This window comes from Lissotriton vulgaris, chromosome 12 (genome assembly GCF_964263255.1).
Source record: "Lissotriton vulgaris chromosome 12, aLisVul1.2, whole genome shotgun sequence".
Taxonomy (NCBI): Eukaryota; Metazoa; Chordata; class Amphibia; order Caudata; family Salamandridae; genus Lissotriton; species Lissotriton vulgaris.
Window position 1 is genome coordinate 55,917,446 of NC_141700.1, and position 19,161 is coordinate 55,936,606.

The window sequence follows — 19,161 nt, forward strand, 5'->3', positions numbered from 1 at the left end:
TGATCTAGGTAAACATATGATGCAGAACAATTGCTTCCAGTTCCCAAAAAAGAGTTCCAGCGGGCCCACCTTCAAGTATCGGTTCAGTTAAGCACTGGTGGCGCGTGGCTGTAGTTCAGGAGTGGTGTGTGTTTGTGGTGTGGTCTTGGCAAGGGGCACCCAAATTCGCGGATCTGTACCTATGGTGGTCGCGCCGGACTAGCTTGGGGGGTTGGGATCAGTGCTGTGTGAATCCGCCACCACCAGCAAGTATTGGTTTCAGGGATTGGACCTTGGGTTTCCAGTTCGCGCCGGGCCCCGCCCATAAAAGGGTCTGCAGAGCGGCAAAGGGGTCTCTTTTCCACTCGCCGCTTTGCCCACAAGACACAATTGGTCCCCGATCGGGGTACCTGCACTACTTTGGTTTGTTGTTTCTCTGCTTTGGTCTCCCTTTAGTGCAGGCACCCCGTCGGCACACCTGCTGTGCTCTGCATTCCCCCGACTAAAGTCAGCCGTCATCATCTGGCCATAGACCGGGAGCCGGACAGATTTAGTGACCAATCTGGCCAGCGATCTGTAGTGGCTTTTGCAGTGAGGGATGTTATCTTCCCCCAATTGGGGGGGGGGGGCTCTTGCCACTGAGGGTGTTGATCTTGAAAGGGCCAGGAGGTTGGTTGCGCGTGCAGGGGCTCAAGTGGTGCAAACGGGACCTGCAACGTCGGCAGGGGTTCTGGTCACCACACCAGGGGTCTTAGTAGGGCAGGTCAGGGGGTTACTCAGCGCGGCCATCAGTGGGTGGTAAGACCCTACTTGAGGGTGCACAGGAAGGTGCAGCGATGACAGGGATAGCTCCAAAGGCCCAGGAGCCCCCAAATCCAGGTCGGACAACTCTGTTGCCGAGTTAAGGTTTAGGAGAGGTACGGTCGGGACCTGACCAGCTAAGCCAGTAGGTCACCGCCGAGGCGAAAGAAAAAAGTTGGAGAGGGGCATATGTTGATGTTTTTGACTTACTCTTCTTGGATAAGCCTGATAGCGAGGAAGCAAAGCGTTGCAAGGAGTGTGCTCGTCTCAGGGACTGTGGCCACTGGCCGTACAAGAGGGTGGAGGAAACATTAGTGAACTGCATAAAAGGGTTCTCGATTTATCAGGCGACTCTGGTGGAGCGTTTCAAAAATTTGGGAACCCAGTTGGCATGTTACCAGAACAGGACTGCATGTATGCACGACGAATGTGGTGTCGTGAGATGGGAGGAGTATAAAAGAGAGTTCAGCATAGTTCAGGGATCTAGCCACACCCTGGAATGGGATCAGGTTGACGTTGTCTTATGGCTCCCTCACATGAAGAATCTGTGCCCGGACGCCGCCCTCAGTCAGCGCTTCCGCTCAGGTTTCTTTAGTAGCCCGGTGGCAAAGGTTTGTTTGGGAGGGGGGGACATGTTGGGATTTCAACAAGCGTTCCTATTCCAGGCTTCACGGTACGTGCAAGTTCAAGCAAGTTTGCTCCTTCTGCGGCTTGCCTTCCTATCCAGAGTCAAAATGTTTCAGGAGGTCCAAGGATAAAGGGGGCAAAAAATAGGATTGATGACCCACTCTTACTCACGGCTCCCTCCAATCAACTGGATGGCAAGGGTCCCATGGCTTAATGTGTACAGTAACCCAGTGGAAGCCCAGGGCTTGGTGGAAGGTTTTAGAGAGGGTTTCCAGACACCAGCCCTGGGATGTTTGGTTGTGTCCTACTGCACGGACCAGCAGTTCCTGCAGTCCAACCAAGAGGTAGCGGCAGCAAAGACTGTCAAGGAGGTGAGTCTGGGGAGAGTGGCCGGCCCGTTTCAGTGCCCCTGGATGGCTTTGTCTGCTCTCCCTTAGGGGTAGTGCCCTGGAAGGATCTTGAGGAGTTTAGATTATAGCCTTATAGCCCGCCGTAGAGGGCTATACCGGCTATTAAAGGCCCTCTCCAGCGTTAAAGGCCCCGAGCCGAAGGCGAGGGCCTTTAACAAGGGAGAGGGACTTTAATAGCGGTATAGCCCATCTACGAAGGGCTATAAGGCTATTAGAACATTCTGTCACTAGAGGACCGGCCAAGGAGGTGAGTCTGGGGAGAGTGGCCGGCCCGTTTCAGTGTCCCTGGATGGCTTTGTCTGCTCTCCCTTAGGGGTAGTGCCCTGGAAGGATCTCGAGGAGTTTCGATTAATACATAACCTCTCTGCTCCCAGGGGTCAGTCTGTAAATGAAACAATTGATGGGACCTTTTTTTCTGTTAAGTATGCTTCCTTGGACCAGGTGGTTGCTGTGCTCCTGGAGTTGGGGCCGGGCACTCTCCTTGCAAAGTCAGATGTAGATCCGCCTTCTACTACTCCCTGTGCAACCACAAGATTTTCACCTGCTAGGTTTCCAGTTTGAGGAAAGGTATTATTTTGATAAAAGCATGCCAACGGGTTGCTCAGTCTCCTGCTACCATTTTGAGAAATTCAGTTTGTTCCTTGAATGGGCATTCAGGCGGAGGATGGGTCAGCAGTAGGTCTTGCATTATCTAGATGATTTCCTATTCTTGGGTTCTCCTGGTCGGCAGAAATGCAGCCAAGCATTGCAGTCTTTATATGCATTGATGAGAGAGTTTGGGGTTCCCCTGGAAAGAGGGAAGACTGCGGGCTGGCAACGGTCATTGAGTTCCCTGGGACTGAATTAGATCCAGAGGCTGGTGAGTCACTGCTCCCCAAAAAGAAGGGTCTGCCTTTTCCCAGGCCTTGCAGGACTGTTCGACTGCAAAGAAAGTCAAGTTACTAAGCTGCAGAAGGTGGTTGGGCAGCTCAATTTCGCATTGAGGATCATTCTCATGAGCCACCCATTCTCGCAATCCATTGCTTAGGTGATTTGTGGCCTGAGAGAGAAGCACCACCACACCAGGTTGTCAAGAAAGGTTCCGGAGGACATGCTCATTTGGCAGGCATTTCTATGGGACTTGAGTGGAACGGTGGTGTGGCTTAGCCCCGCCAGGTCCAGTGAGGATATAGGTCTCTTCATGGACAACGCGGGCAGCAAAGGTTTTGGTGACAACCTGGGCCCGGCCTGGTGCGTGCAACACTGGCTCGCTGCCTGGGTGGAGTCTGTTCACCAACATTGGTTTCCCTAAGCTCTTTCCCACCCGGTGGAATTGTCCATTTGACCAGACCAGTTGCGAACACGTCGGTTATTTTTTGGTCATACAACATGACAGTGGTGGGATGCATTCATCAACAAGCAGCGAAATGTAAGATGATACTTGGGTTACTGAAGGCGATTGTGCTACATTCTTGCACTTAATGTATTCAGTAGGGCAAACATGTCCCAGGTGTGTTGAACAATGCTGCTGAGGCTCTGTCTTGTTTGCAGATGCAGGGTTTCAGGGCTTGCTAGCCAGAAACAGCAGCATTCCCGGCATCTTTTCTAGACCATCTGTGGTGGCTTGATGCCCAAGCCTACCAGATCTCTTGGTAGCCAGTTTAGCACCCAGGACAAGGCGTACCTATGAGGAGGCATTCAGTGCCTACTGTCGTTTTTTGGGGACTGGGGGAGAGGGTTTGGCTCTCATCTTCTTCAGTCCTTTCGTTCTTCTGAGCCCTAAGGGATCAGGGGTGCTCTGTAGGTTGTGCGCAACGCTACATGGCAGCATTTCCTTCTTTTCTAGAATGCTTGGCCACCCAGATGTAACCATCTAATTCCTAGTGCAGATGGCCATTGCAGGGATGGAAGAATATGCAAGGGAGCAGCGTGATGCCAGGTACCCCACTGAAATTAGCAAGCTAGTGGCAGCCCTGGGCTTCCTGGATAATATCTGTATGTCATCAGAAGCGGCGTGCCTGTTCAGGGCAGCATTTACGCTAGCCTTCTATGGGGCTTTCAGGGTAGGTGAATTGGTGGCTAAGAACAAGAAGGACTCGCAACGGGGGTTGCAGCTAGCCCATGTGCAATGTGAGGAGGATTCTTTGATTATTACACTGCTGCGTTCCAAGACAGAGCAGTGCGGCAGGGGCGACCACATAATCTTGCACAGGGCACCAGGCAATTCCTGCTGTCCGGTGGGATCCTCCAATTATTCTTAGCTCATGGGCCTAGTGGGGTGGAAGGCCCCCTCCTAGTGCATGCCGATGGGTCCCCCTTGACGAGGTTTCAGTTCTCCAGGGTGATTGGGTTGGCTCTCAGGGCGGGAGGATTTGGCCCCACAGGGTTCAATTCTCACTCTTTCAAGATTGGAGTGGTCACTGCGGCAACAGCAATGGGACTCCTGGGTCAGGCGGTGCGGAGGATTAGCAGAGAGCCCTCCGAATGATACAAGCATTATGTTAGGTTGCACATCCTGTAGGAGTGCTGCTACCTGTTGTCTTTTTCCTTCTCTTCCAATTTTTCCTGCCCAGTGACACAGGTGAGAAGTCTGAAGTTCCAACCCCGCTGCACGCTGAGGTGACAGATTTGACTGAAGCGTTAGTAATTGCCCCTTCTTATGTGCAGCGGGTTAAGCATGTTTATTTTACAGGGACCTATGAGGATCGGGCCCCCCAGGTGGGCTACCTGTCTTTTCCACGGCCAAAGATGGCTACGGTTGGCACATTGGAGGCATAGACTTGAATCATGGCTTCTCAAGTGGTGAACCCCCCCTGGGATCGTGGTGGTACATCTTGGCAGCAACAATTTGTGCACCCTAGCAGGAGGGAATTGTATGAATTGTTGATCACTGAAATGGGCTGGTTGGCAAAGAAACCCCCTCAGTCAGTCATTGCTTGGTCCCACATCATCTGGAGGTTACAATGGAGAGGGAGTGAGTCGGTCAGGGCCCTCAATCACTCCATCAGGTGCATTAAGAAGGTCGATACGTTGTTGAGATCGACAAGATTGCAGGCTATCCCGCATGGGTGTATCCAAGGGAAGCAAATCTGTGTCCAGGATGGGGTTCACCTCTCTAAACATGGTCATGAGGTATTTCTTGAGAACATCCGCGACTGGTTGATACATCGTCCACTTTGACAGGACCATCTTGGGGGGGAGGGGGGAGGCCAGATAGTGGGTGAACTATGAGGTCATGATTGATGGGTGGGGCATTTTGGGTCCATAGAAGGCAGCCTTTCCCTTGAGATAGGTAGGGCAGTGGTCTCTAGGGGCCCTCTAGGGGTGCTTGCATTAAGTTGGCTAGAGGCTGCAGGATGCTGGAAGTGTGGGAGTGCTCGCTGCCGACAGGCATGTACGGCCAATCCCCGCATGGGCGCCAAGCTAGCACAGGCTCTTGGGAGGGATAATGAGGGTGTTGGGGGTGCCCGATGTAGGTAAAATGGCGGGCAGACGGGCCCCCGGCACAACTTTCCTCGGGGAGGCTGTCCAGTCATGATCTCACTCGTAGGCTCAACACTGGATACGCCGAGACACGGCTAGATATGGTTAGGAATTTCTATGTATCAGGGTCTATCTTAAGGTTAGCCACCCACCAAAACAGTAAATAATGCTGCACGTTTTTATGGGGTTTCTGCATATAATTTTGTGAAGTGAAATTGAGTGCATTTTTTTATGCGAGTTGTTTTGTTATTGTAATAAATAAGGCCGTGGATCTATGATCCCTAACCCAAAACGTAAAAAAAAAAAAAAAAGTGTGGTGAGTGCTGTATTTTAGCAATGGGGGATGATGGAGGTACAGGTGGAAGGGTCGGAGGTCATTCATTGGGGGGGGCAGGGTCTCAGTGATACCTAGCCATGTGAAAGCAATCTACAACAAGTCCAGTTACCTTGCTGCAAACGTTTTGTGCGACACAACGTCCGTGCCATCCTCAACCGCTTAAAGTTCCCGACCCCTTAGAGCTTACTCCATTTACTCAGGGGTCCGAGCTCTTACACCGTACATAGCGCACCTTCAACAATATCTTAATCAACAGTTCCACCTGCATGGCCCACAGGACATGCCTTATTGACCCCTGCTCACTCACAATCTATAACATTTATGATAACAGAAGGGTGAACATACACACACACACATGCACAGAGTGTAATATGCTAATTATTAGGCGAGTGTGGGGCGGGAGGGGGCTTCTGACTCAGAGTGAGTCATGATACACCTCCTCTCCCCTCCCTCAACAGAGGTAATCAGTTGTACTTTATACTCTGCGCATCTCCATGTATGGTTTGTGCCGTGACATTTTTCTAGCGGTACAAAAGGGGGTGGTGATGGACGGAGCATCTGAATCAATCAAACACTCACACCCAGTCAAAAGATCTGGGTTTAATCCATCACCGTTCTTTAGCCCACTCTGCCACCCCAGTTCAGACATGGCTATATGCAAATCAGTCTGACCCTGTGCCTCATGGGAACAGTCCAGCCCGAATTGCCAAGCCATGTCTTCCCTGGACCGGAAACAAGCTTCCGAGGACCGGTTTCTGGCATTCCAGCCGTCTTCAGCCCGGCTTGCTTGAATCCAGTGGCAAAGTGAGCAAGGGACTCACGTCTGAGCATACCCTGCCACACTTATGGTGGCCAAAAGCGGTACAAAAGGGGGTGGTGATCACTTTGCCACTGGATTCAAACAAGCCGGGCTGAAGACGGCGGGAAGACATGGCTTGGAAGTTCGGGCTGGAAATGGGTGATGCAAGCTGCAGTGGCCTCCTGACAAATTAAGCACTGCGCATATCTGATTGTCATTGTAAGATTTCAATAAGCGGTCATAGTGTCTAGCTGGTTGGGACTGTAGAGGAGGCTACCTGACAGTTCTCTGGTTGGCCGCAGTATGCGTCGGGTCTCTTCAGTTATCCAATGCCTGTCTGGTCTATGGGCTGGCTCAGCACTCTATAGCGCCTCATATCCCTTTGGGAGATGCTCAGGCGCATTGTTGCACAGGTAGCCATATATAACCCTTGGCTGCAAGCGTGTTGTACTTGGAGTGAGATCTCAGTTGATGTGTTTTGGTTTCCTGCGTGTGGACCCTAGTGCTGCTGCTGTCCTCCCAAGCCTCGCAGCGCTAGCAGTGTGACTGAGCAAAGGTGTGAAAGAGAGGGCAGGCGCAGGATTACATACATGCCTGCTGTAAGTAACTCTGTGTCTGTGATTTACATACGTCTCAGAACGTCACAGCACAGTAAGAGGTCAGCCAGACAAATGGGTGGTCCACCCCAGCCCTACCGGCCTTTCAGAGGCTGGTCGGGCAGGATATCTAGTTTCCCTAAAGGCCAGCCGTCCCCCACCTCCACTGCTCCCAGCATCCAGGGTGGTGAGTTACCTCTGCAGGCCTGTCACTGTGTGCTAGGCACTGGGATCAGCCAGGGCGGGGGTCTGTCCTTCAGTAAAGGGAGATGTCTGTCCCATGTGTGTCACAGATCAGTTTCAAACAGCAGCGAGGTCAGTGTGTGACGGCCCTCCTGCAAGAAGGGAAATGCCCCCTTGGCTGCTGTTTAAACTGTGAAATACAGCAATCATCAGGCTTCAGTGGGTCCCCTAGGCCCCGGTGCCACTGCACCTGCTGCACCAATGGAAGCTACACCCTTGGTTACAACTCCCCTGTCGATAAGGCGTTCAGCCCGGGCCACCAGGGGTTAACGCTTCTCGGCTCATAAGTAGTTCCATTACTCAGAGTTGCCAAATTTGAGCGACAGGGGGACGAGTCTATGGGCCGGGCTCCGGGAGCATGCCCCCCCCCCCCCCCGCCCCCCCCCCCCACACCTGACTGAGTCACTTTCTATTCTTAAAGCAGCAGGTGACTCCGGAGCGAGCGTGCAAACCTGAGCCAGGCACGTGAAACTGTGAGGGAGACTTGTGAGGGGGCAGGGGCACAGCTTCAGAGGGGGGTGGGGCGGGGGGGGGGGGGGAGAGTGACACCCCCTTAAAAAATGTATTCTTTAGTAAATAGTTGGGTACAAGTGCTTTCAGTGGGTATAGTGAGCTGTCTGTCGGATTTCACCCACACGCAGACAGAAACACACACACTCACTCTCTTATCTCTGTTTTGAAGGTCAAAATGTTGGTTAGTTTGAAAAATATTGAGTTTTGAGGACCCCTAACACACTGCTCCTTAAGCCACCCACATTCCCTGCTTCCTTCTCATATAATGCATTTTCACACGATACTCCAGCGTGATTGTTGTGAAATCTGAAGTTCACCCCCCCCCCCCCCCCCCAATCTTACTGACAAATCAACGCCCCTGTTGAGGGATGGCACAGTGCCGAGGAAGGGAGGCTGTGAGGGAGACAATGACACTTGTGAGGTGGATGAGGCAGGGACGCTGTGAGGGAGAGGCCTGTGAGGTGGGTGTGGCAGGGAGGCTGTGAGGGAGAGGCCTGTGAGGTGGGTGAGGCAGGGAGGCTGTGAGGGAGCGACCTGTGAGGTGGGTGCGGGAGGGAGGCAGTGAGGTAGAGGCCTGTGAGGTGATGAGGAAGGGAGGCTGTGAGGGAGAGGCCTGTGAGGTGAATGAAGCATGGAGGAGGTGAGGGAGAGACCTGTGAGGTGGGTGCGGGAGGGAGGCTGTGAGGGAGAGGCCTGTGAGGTGATGAGGAAGGGAGGCTGTGAGGGAGAGGCCTGTGAGGTGGTTGAGGCAGGGAGGAGGTGAGGGAGAGGCCTATGACGTGATGAGGAAGGGAGGCTGTGAGGGAGACCTGTGAGGTGGGTGAGGCAGGGAAGAGGTGAGGGAGAGACCTGTGACGTGGGTGTGGCAGGGAGGCTGTGGGAGAGGCCTGTGAGGGAGAGACCTCTGAGGGGTGTGAGGCAGGGAGGCTGTGAGGGAGAGACCCGTGAGGTGGGTGTGACAGAGAGGCTGTGAGGGAGAGTCCTGTGAGGTGGGTGCGGCAGGGAGGCTGTGAGGGAGAGACCTGTGAGGTGGATGAGGCAGGGAGGCTGTGAGGGAGAGGCCTGTGAGGTGGATGAGGCAGGGAGGCTGTGAGGGAGAGGTCTGTGAGGTGGGCGAGGCAGGTAGGCTGTGAAGGAGAAGCCTGTGAGGTGGATGAGGCAGGGAGGCTGTGAGGGAGCGACCTGTGAGGTGGGTGCGGCAGGGAGGCTGTGAGGGAGAGGTCTGTGAGGTGGGCGAGGCAGGGAGGCTGTGAGTGAGAGACCTGTGAGGTGGGCGAGGCAGGGAGGCTGTGAGGGAGAGGTCTGTGAGGTGGATGAGGCAGGGAGGCTGTGAGGGAGAGACCTGTGAGGTGGATGAGGCAGGGAGGCTGTGAGGGAGAAGCCTGTGAGGTGGATGAGGCAGGGAGGCTGTGAGTGGGAGACCTGTGAGGTGGGCGAGGCAGGGAGGCTGTGAGGGAGAGGCCTGTCAGGTGGGTGCCACAGGTAGGCTGCGAGGTAGAGGCAGGGAGGCTGTGAGTGAGAGACCTGTGAGGTGGGCGAGGCAGGGAGGCTGTGAGGGAGAGGCCTGTGAGGTGGGTGCCACAGGGAGGCTGCGAGGTAGAGGCCTGTCAGGTGGATGAGGCAGGGAGGCTGTGAGGGAGCGACCTGTGAGGTGGGTGCGGCAGGGAGGCTGTGAGGTAGAGGCCTGTGAGGTGGATGAGGCAGGGAGGCTGTGAGGGAGCGACCTGTGAGGTGGGTGCGGCAGGGAGGCTGTGAGGGAGAGGCCTGTGAGGTGGGTGGGGCAGGGAGGCTGCGAGGTAGAGGCCTGTCAGGTGGATGAGGCAGGGAGGCTGTGAGGGATTGACCTGTGAGGTGGGTGCGGCAGGGAGGCTGTGAGGTAGAGGCCTGTGAGGTGGATGAGGCAGGGAGGCTGTGAGGGAGCGACCTGTGAGGTGGGTGCGGCAGGGAGGCTGTGAGGGAGAGGCCTGTGAGGTGGATGAGGCAGGGAGGCTGTGAGGGAGAGGCCTGTGAGGTGGATGAGGCAGGGAGGCTGTGAGGGAGAGGCCTGTGAGGTGGATAAGGCAGGAAGGCTGCAGAGTGAAGTTACAGATGAGTCTTACAGCCAGTCCTTCCCTCCATGACACACCAGTCTTCAATCAGTCAGTCAATCAGGAGTTTGTTAAAGCGCAACTACTCACCCGTAAGGGTCTCAAGGCGCTGTGGGGTAGGAGGGGGGTCACAGGTTTCAGTCCATCAAGGAGGGGGTCTGTCAAAGACCCAGGTTTTGAGGTTTCTTGCGAAGATGGGGAGCGATGTTGTCTGTCTGAGGTGGAGCGGAAGGGCGTTCCATGCTTTGGCCGCGAGGAAGGAGAAGGAGCGGCCTCCCGATCTTGTCTTTCTGGTGCGGGGGACCACGGCGTAGGAAAGCTGGGCTGTTCGTAGGGTCCTTTGGGGTGCATGGAATTTGAGTCGGCTGTTCAGGTATGCTGGTCCGGTGCCGTGGAGGGCCTTGTGTGCGTGGGTGAGCATCTTAAAGGTGATTCTCGCCTCGACGGGGAGCCAGTGGAGTGTGCGCAGGTGCTGGGAGATGTGGCAGTGTTTTGGCAGGTTGAGGACCAGTCTTGCAGCGGCTTTCTGGATGTTCTGTAGCTTGCGGATGAGGTTTTTGTTTATTCCGGAGTAGAGTGCGTTGCCGTAGTCGAGTCTGCTGGTGACCAGGGCGTGAGTGACTGTCTTTCGGTGTTCGGGGGGTTCCATTTGAAGGTCTTACGAAGGAGGCGGAGGGTGTGGAAGCAGGAAGATGAGACAGAGTTGATCTGGCGGTCCATTTTGAGCTCGGAGTCCAGGATGATTCCCAGGTTGCGTGCGTGGTCTGTGGGGGTTGGCGGGTTTCCGAGGGCGGTGGGCCACCAGGTGTCGCTCCAGGCGTCGGGGTTTGGGCCCATGAGGAGTACTTCTGTTTTGTTGGTGTTTAGTTGTAGGCAGCTGTTTTTCATCCATGTGGTGACGGCTTCCATGCCTTCTCGAAAGTTGCGTCTGGCGGTGCTGGGCTCGTTGGATAGGGAGAGGATGAGCTGGGTGTCGTCTGCGTATGACACGATGTTAAGTCCGTAGGTTCTGACGATGGGGGCAAGTGGAGCCATGTAGATGTTGAAGAGCGTCGGGCTGAGGGAGGAGCCCTGGGGGACTCCGCAGGTGGTAGGTGTGGGGTCTGAGAGGAACATGAAACAGCCCTGGCAGGCAGAGAGAGGTTAGTGCATTTTTAAACAAGCATTGGCAACGCCAACAGGTTGGATTATGGCTGTCAACTTTTTGGCTTTCTCAGTACCTATATTGTTTTATATTGGTTTTTGAAAAACTCTTGTTGGGGAAAGCTGCTAGGCCACCGTTAAATAAAAGTGGCTTTGATGGCAAAAATACTTTAGGAAACACCCAAAATGTTTTCTTTCATTATTTTTTGTATGTAACATATTATATGTGTTCTATGTAAGCCATTACGACTCTTTCGATCATGCCCACGTTCAATCAATACACACATCTTTTTTTCCAAATAATGCATCATGGGAGGAATCTCTGTCCGCCTCTTCCCTGGATCCAGGTTAGACCATTGCTCTCACCAGGGACCGGAGGTCCAGCTTCTGCAATATTATGCTTACGCAAACTATGAGCGGACGAAGGTGCGCCGACGGAATTCTCACAAACGACTGATTTTTTTAAAAACTGGTCCAGCGTTGCAAATTACGAAGCAGGTGGAGCACTAAAAATTCAATAAAGTTAGCAGAGACAACATCCTATACGCGACACCCACCGATGTCGCGCTAGGAGCCGGGAACAGCAGTGGTGTAACTTTTTCTGCTGGTGATGCCATACTCCGCCTCCTTCACCGCTGCCAGAAGGTGGAGAGAACCAACTGGAGCATGGAAGAAGATGGCGCCGCTGAGCATCACAAATTATTTGCCAAAGATGGACCACCGTCTGTGGACTCCAGTCACACTTAACTTTGAAACACAAAGGTTTCTTCTACAATAATTATCAAAGTTTAACACTTGTTGTGAAATTCATCAATTATTATTTTCCATCATTTTCTTCATTGACCAGCTCTTAATTATAATCCATCTTAACATATGATAGTTGCAATATTATACATCATAGATGAATGATCAAATGGATTAAATAGGCTTGATTCCAAATTTTGCCCGTTGAGCATCAGACATTGTGTTTTTCCGCCGCTGCTCAGATGACCATTTTGGGTGGAACATCAGGCTGCAGGGTTGTAAGAACTTTCAACTAGGCTACCTTTGATTCAATTTGAGCAACCTCACACTTCTTCGAGAAGAGAGACGTTCCCTAAATTTGCCTGACTGCGGAGTGTAATTATAACACCGCCCACTCATACCAATTCATACTCTAAGCCCAAATTGAACCTTCAATCAAGCCCAGCACCTCTGTCCTTTCAGGAAAAAAAAGTATAGATGGAAGGTCCTTCTCAGTACAAACCTGCAAACTATGGAACCCGCTACCCAAGTAAATAAGGACAAAGTGCAACCACCTAAAATTCATCACAGCAATACAAATGTGGCTTTTCATGAAAACAAGACTCTGTGCCTGGGCAACCCTATATTCCCTCTTTGTCAAATGGATAAAAATCCTTCAGGATAATTTGTCAGTGTCCTTGAGGTCAAAGATGGAAGGGCTCTTGATAGACCAGATGGTCTTTTGAATTTCTCATAGCCGCACTCGGCTCCAGATGGTCTTCCAACCATGGATAGTTCAATTCAATTTGTGAAGCGTATGGCTCCCTCAATGGGGTATCCCAGCGCTAGCGGATCAAGAGCCAGAGAAAGTCGAAATAAGGTTTGAAAAGCCAAGTCTTCAGCATCTTCCGAAACAACGCAGAAGAGATACGCAGAAGCAGAATGGACGGCGAGGCGTTCCATACCATCAGCCCCACAAAAAAAGCAAAGGACCGACCTCCCTGTCTTGCTGGGCTAACACCAGGTATGGAGGCCAGGTTGGAGTTGCCCGATCGGAGTTGCCTCTTAGGAGTATAAGGGCGGATCAGAGAGCGTATATATAAAGGGCCAGCCTGATGCATAGCTTTATGTCCATAACATAGCACCCTGAACTTAGTATGCTGAGCTATAGGAAGCCAGTGCAGTTGGCAAAGATGTGTGGAGACTGATGCTCTGTGAGAAGCATGGCATAATAAGAAAGGCTCCCTGTTTTCCGTTTTTACAGATTTTTACAGATAAATACAGACAGAAAAATCCATTTATTTTCCTTTCTGTATTTATTTTTAAATGTGGATAAAAACGGAAATTGGGTTGTTTTTGAGTGATTCTAAATGCTGTCAATCATGACTGACAGGCCAATAGCTGTGCAGATTGACAGGCAAGGTGATTAGAAGAATATAGGGATTTTAGTAAAGAGCTTTAAACAGCATTAGATTTGCACAACATTGATACTAAAATATACATATTTTCTTACAAGTGTATATTTTCCCACCTGTATGTATATAAATCATTGAAACCTATCAGGTATACAAGCACAAGTGCACATTAACTGGCTAAATAAATGCAGAAATATACACATTTCAATGTAATTTTTTCGCAAAACCTAAAATAGATATGGATAAATACAGGTAAAATTAGCAAAAAATAAATATGGATAAATACAGACGAAAATTACAAAGATATAAATACCATAAAACAGGGAGCCCTAATAATAAGTGATCTGCAGCATTCTGAGCAGTCTGCAGACGCTGTAGCCGGGAATGCATGCCACCCAGGTATGGTGCTTGGGGCCGTCGTGGAGATTAAGTAAACTTTTGCCCAGAGTCACATGGTGGGGAGCTGAGCTGCCGCCGGGGATCGAACCGTGAGCCCTCTGCTCCAGAGTCAGCCGCTCAAGCCGCTGCGCCACACCTCTCCCTTCTATTAAACTATTACATTATTAAAGCCTACACAACAGTTTTTTGAGTATCCAAAGATAAAAACCATAGGATCTTTCTTAGGCATGCAAGCAAACCAAAACAGCATGCAACTACCTTGGTAATATGCCGATCAATGGCTGTTAGACCTGGCACCATTGGCGTGGGTCTCCCTTCCATTTATCGCTGTTGTCTCCTCTGTTTTTGCTGGTATTAGATGCTCTGGGCGCTGTGCCACTGCCATTCAGTGCCACAGCGCAAATGCTCCCTGTGTAAATATGACTGTGAATTGGTATATCTCTGATTGGCTTATTTGGTTTACCTGTTCGTCCCTAGTAGTGTGGCCTGTGTGTGCCCAGGGCTGTTAACTCCAAATGCTGCTGGTGGGCCTGCAATGCTTGTTTGCGCCACCCACAGAAGTAGCTTGTAAAGCGTACCTCAGACCTGCTACTGCAGTGTCTGCGTGCAGTCCAGAACAGCCATCTTGGCTGTGAAGTGCCCACACTTCCCAGCCCCTGACCCTTCCCTTAGCATCATGTCAGTCACCCCTATGGTAGGTGCATTGTGTGTGTAAGGTAGGACATGGCTTGGGTACACAGACATAATATCAAAATTTAAATATCGATATACAATTATATCGAAGTTTAAATATATATGTAACACAATATCGAAGGTAAGTAATATTGACACTATTTAATATCGATATCAGTAATATCGAAGTTAAATATATCGATGTGTAGTAATATCGATGTAAATAATTTCGATGTTACTAATATCGATTTTCTAATAATTTTTTTGTATATTATAATGTATATAATATGTTTTTAAGTATTTATTTATGCAATTTAATTAAATTTAGCATTTTAGTTCAGTAGCGGGTTGTAGGTTTATAGGGGAATAGGGTGGGAAGTAATTTAATTATGTTAAAATAAGTATTAATTAGTAGGAATGAATAATTAATTTTAATTAATTGGTAATTAATTTTATTTAATTGGTATTAATTTTTAATTAATAGATTAATTGATAAATATGTTATGTAGCGGGTTGTGGGTTTATAGGGGAATAGGGTGGGAAGTAATTTAATTATGTTAAAATAAGTATTAATTAGTAGGAATGAATAATTAAATTTAATTAATTGGTAATTAATTTTAATTAATTAGTAATAATTTTTAATTAATAGATTAATTGATAAATATGTTATGTAGCGGGTTGTGGGTTTATAGGGGAATAGGGTGGGAAGTAATTTAATTATGTTAAAATAAGTATTAATTAGTAGGAGTTATTAAATAATTTTAATTAATTTGTCATTAATTTTAATTAATTGATTAATCAATAAATATTGATTAATTGATAAATATGTTCTGTAGTGGGTTGTGAGTTTATAGGGGAATAGGGTGGGAAGTAATTTAATTATGTTAAATTAAGTATTAATTTGTAGGTATTATTAAATAGTTTTTATTAATTGGTAATTATTTTTAATTAATTGGTAATTATTTATGTAATAGTTTATTTTTTGATTAATAAATGTTATGTTTTATTTATAAGTATGTTATTTTAACTCCTACGCTATCCAACACTTTCCCTACTGTTGCACTCTCTGGAGTGGGAATAGTAATTTTTACCCCTACGCTATCCAACACTTTCCCTACTGTTGCACTCTCTGGAGTGGGAATAGTAAATTTTACCCCTACGCTATCCAACACTTTCCCTACTGTTGCACTCTCTGGAGTGGGAATAGTAATTTTTACCCCTACGCTATCCAACACTTTCCCTACTGTTGCACTCTCTGGAGTGGGAATAGTAATTTTTACCCCTACGCTATCCAACACTTTCCCTACTGTTGCACTCTCTGGAGTGGGAATAGTAATTTTTACCCCTACGCTATCCAACACTTTCCCTACTGTTGCACTCTCTGGAGTGGGAATAGTAATTTTTACCCCTACGCTATCCAACACTTTCCCTACTGTTGCACTCTCTGGAGTGGGAATAGTAATTTTTACCCCTACGCTATCCAACACTTTCCCTACTGTTGCACTCTCTGGAGTTGGAATAGTAATTTTTACCCCTACGCTATCCAACACTTTCCATACTGTTGCACTGTCTGGAGTGGGAATAGTAATTTTTACCCCTACACTATCCAACACTTTCCCTACTGTTGCACTCTTTGGAGTGGGAATAGTAATTTTTACCCCTACGCTATCCACCACTTTCCCTACTGTTGCACTCTCTGGAGTGGGAATAGTAATTTTTACCCCTACGCTATCCAACACTTTCCCTACTGTTGCACTCTCTGGAGTGGGAATAGTAATTTTTACCCTTACGCTATCCAACACTTTCCCTACTGTTGCACTCTCTGGAGTGGGAATAGTAATTTTTACCCCTACGCTATCCAACACTTTCCCTACTGTTGCACTCTCTGGAGTGGGAATAGTAATTTTTACCCCTACGCTATCCAACACTTTCCCTACTGTTGCACTCTCTGGAGTTGGAATAGTAATTTTTACCCCTACGCTATCCAACACTTTCCCTACTGTTGCACTCTCTGGAGTGGGAATAGTAATTTTTACCCCTACGCTATCCAACACTTTCCCTACTGTTGCACTCTCTGGAGTGGGAATAGTAAATTTTACCCCTACGCTATCCAACACTTTCCCTACTGTTGCACTCTCTGGAGTGGGAATAGTAATTTTTACCCCTACGCTATCCAACACTTTCCCTACTGTTGCACTCTCTGGAGTGGGAATAGTAATTTTTACCCCTACGCTATCCAACACTTTCCCTACTGTTGCACTCTCTGGAGTGGGAATAGTAATTTTTACCCCTACGCTATCCAACACTTTCCCTACTGTTGCACTCTCTGGAGTGGGAATAGTAATTTTTACCCCTACGCTATCCAACACTTTCCCTACTGTTGCACTCTCTGGAGTGGGAATAGTAATTTTTACCCCTACGCTATCCAACACTTTCCCTACTGTTGCACTCTCTGGAGTTGGAATAGTAATTTTTACCCCTACGCTATCCAACACTTTCCATACTGTTGCACTGTCTGGAGTGGGAATAGTAATTTTTACCCCTACACTATCCAACACTTTCCCTACTGTTGCACTCTTTGGAGTGGGAATAGTAATTTTTACCCCTACGCTATCCACCACTTTCCCTACTGTTGCACTCTCTGGAGTGGGAATAGTAATTTTTACCCCTACGCTATCCAACACTTTCCCTACTGTTGCACTCTCTGGAGTGGGAATAGTAATTTTTACCCTTACGCTATCCAACACTTTCCCTACTGTTGCACTCTCTGGAGTGGGAATAGTAATTTTTACCCCTACGCTATCCAACACTTTCCCTACTGTTGCACTCTCTGGAGTGGGAATAGTAATTTTTACCCCTACGCTATCCAACACTTTCCCTACTGTTGCACTCTCTGGAGTTGGAATAGTAATTTTTACCCCTACGCTATCCAACACTTTCCCTACTGTTGCACTCTCTGGAGTGGGAATAGTAATTTTTACCCTTACGCTATCCAACACTTTCCCTACTGTTGCACTCTCTGGAGTGGGAATAGTAATTTTTACCCCTACGCTATCCAACACTTTCTCTACCGTTGCACTCTCTGGAGTGGGAATAGTATTTTTAACCCCTACGCTATCCAACACTTTCCCTACTGTTGTGCTCTCTGGAGTTGGAATAGTAATGTGTACTCATACGCTATCTATGTTTATAATTTTATTATTATTACTTTTATGTTGTTATTAATTGGCATTTATAAAATTAAATTATGTTTATAAAATTATTTATATATATTTAATGTATGTATTTTTTTGTAATTTTATGTTGTTATTAATTGTAATTTATATTACTATTGTATGTATATACATTTATATTTATATTATTATATTTTTAAATATTTATAAGTTATTAAAATAATTAATTTAGAGTTATTATTAATGAAAAATATACTGTGTATTATATATTTATTAATAATTCTTTTTTTTTACATTAATTGTTAATATTTTATAATATATTATATTTTTAAACATGTTTATTACATTCATAATTATTATTTTGTTAATATAATATTTTTATTTAATTAAAATATAACGATATTGTACAAAAAACGATATTTTTAACATTCAATATTTTTTTTCTGATATTTTGGTACTTACCTTTTTAAAGATAGCATCCCGATATTTTGTCCCTCGATATTTGTGGCGCGATATATTTGTATATCGATATTCTGTCTGTCGATAATTCGTCAGACATTCCATGGCTTGATATGTGTAGCATGTCCTGGTAGTGAATCACCCTCCATTTTGTTTTTCACTGCTGCAAGGCACATGTTCTCCATGGGCTAGAATGGGCAGACTGGCTATCACATCTTATAGTCCTATCTGACTCATGGAACATGGTAGAAATTCAAATTTAGTACGCCTGAGCTCAGGATAATAAAATACATATTTTATTGCAGTTGATTTTAATATTCTGTGTTTGAAAATACCACTTTTAGAAAGTAGGTATTGTCTTGCCTAAGCTCCAGTGTGCTCTGCTGTTATGTGTATTGACAGTCTGGGTTTAGAGGGGCAAGGCAGGCTGGGTCAGAGTCAGACCTGGGTTGATTAGAGAGATCTGCATTTGGAGTAGGGGAGGGTTGACCCTTTGATCTGAGCAGGGCTGTGCCTGGCAAAGTGAATGCTGGCTCCACCTCCTCCTGTGCGTCTGATGGCAGACCCCCTCTTTCTAAAAGGAAGGATGCAGCCTGGAAAACAAAGTGCTCCAGGCCTGAGCAGAACTGGTTCTGTCAGGGTTCAGGGATCAGAGACTTTTGAGAACAAAGACTTTTGGGGTATAAATATCTGTGCCCAAACCCCTACAAGGGGTATTGCTCCTGGATGTCAAGAAGAGCCTCTGTCCGTGTTACTGAAGGAATCTGCAGGCGAGGACTGTCCTTGTGCTTGTGTGCTGTTTCTTGGATTGGCCTGCAGTAGTTCCCCTTGGACTTGGAAGAAGAGGAAAAAGGACTTTTGAGAGACTTTTTATTTTGCTAAGCAATCACCCAAGGGCTAGAAGAGAGCTAGCCTCTTGCTGGAGTCAGAGGCACATCCGACTCCCCCACCAGCCTCCTGATTCCTCCCAGCGAGGATTTCTATCTGCAGGTGAGGCCCCTGTGAGTTCCAGGGCCTCTAGTTCTACTACAGAGAAGAGAGTGCTGAAAATCATCGCTAACGCCGTTTGTGAACCGCCGCAGCTGAAGAGCGTAAGGAAAATCATTGCGCTGCTTCAGCTGAACGCTCGCAAACCAAAGATCATCGCATTCGCACGCTTGCGGGCCACAAAGTGCTCGCTAACCCCCGAGATCATCGCGCGTTTTGCGGGCTTTTCGAAGGCTCGCTAACCCCGGATCATCGAGATCGTCACATCACGACATCGCATCGCTGGCCTAGCGTGAAGAAGTCTGTCGCTTAGTCCCGTACGCACCCGCAGACCGG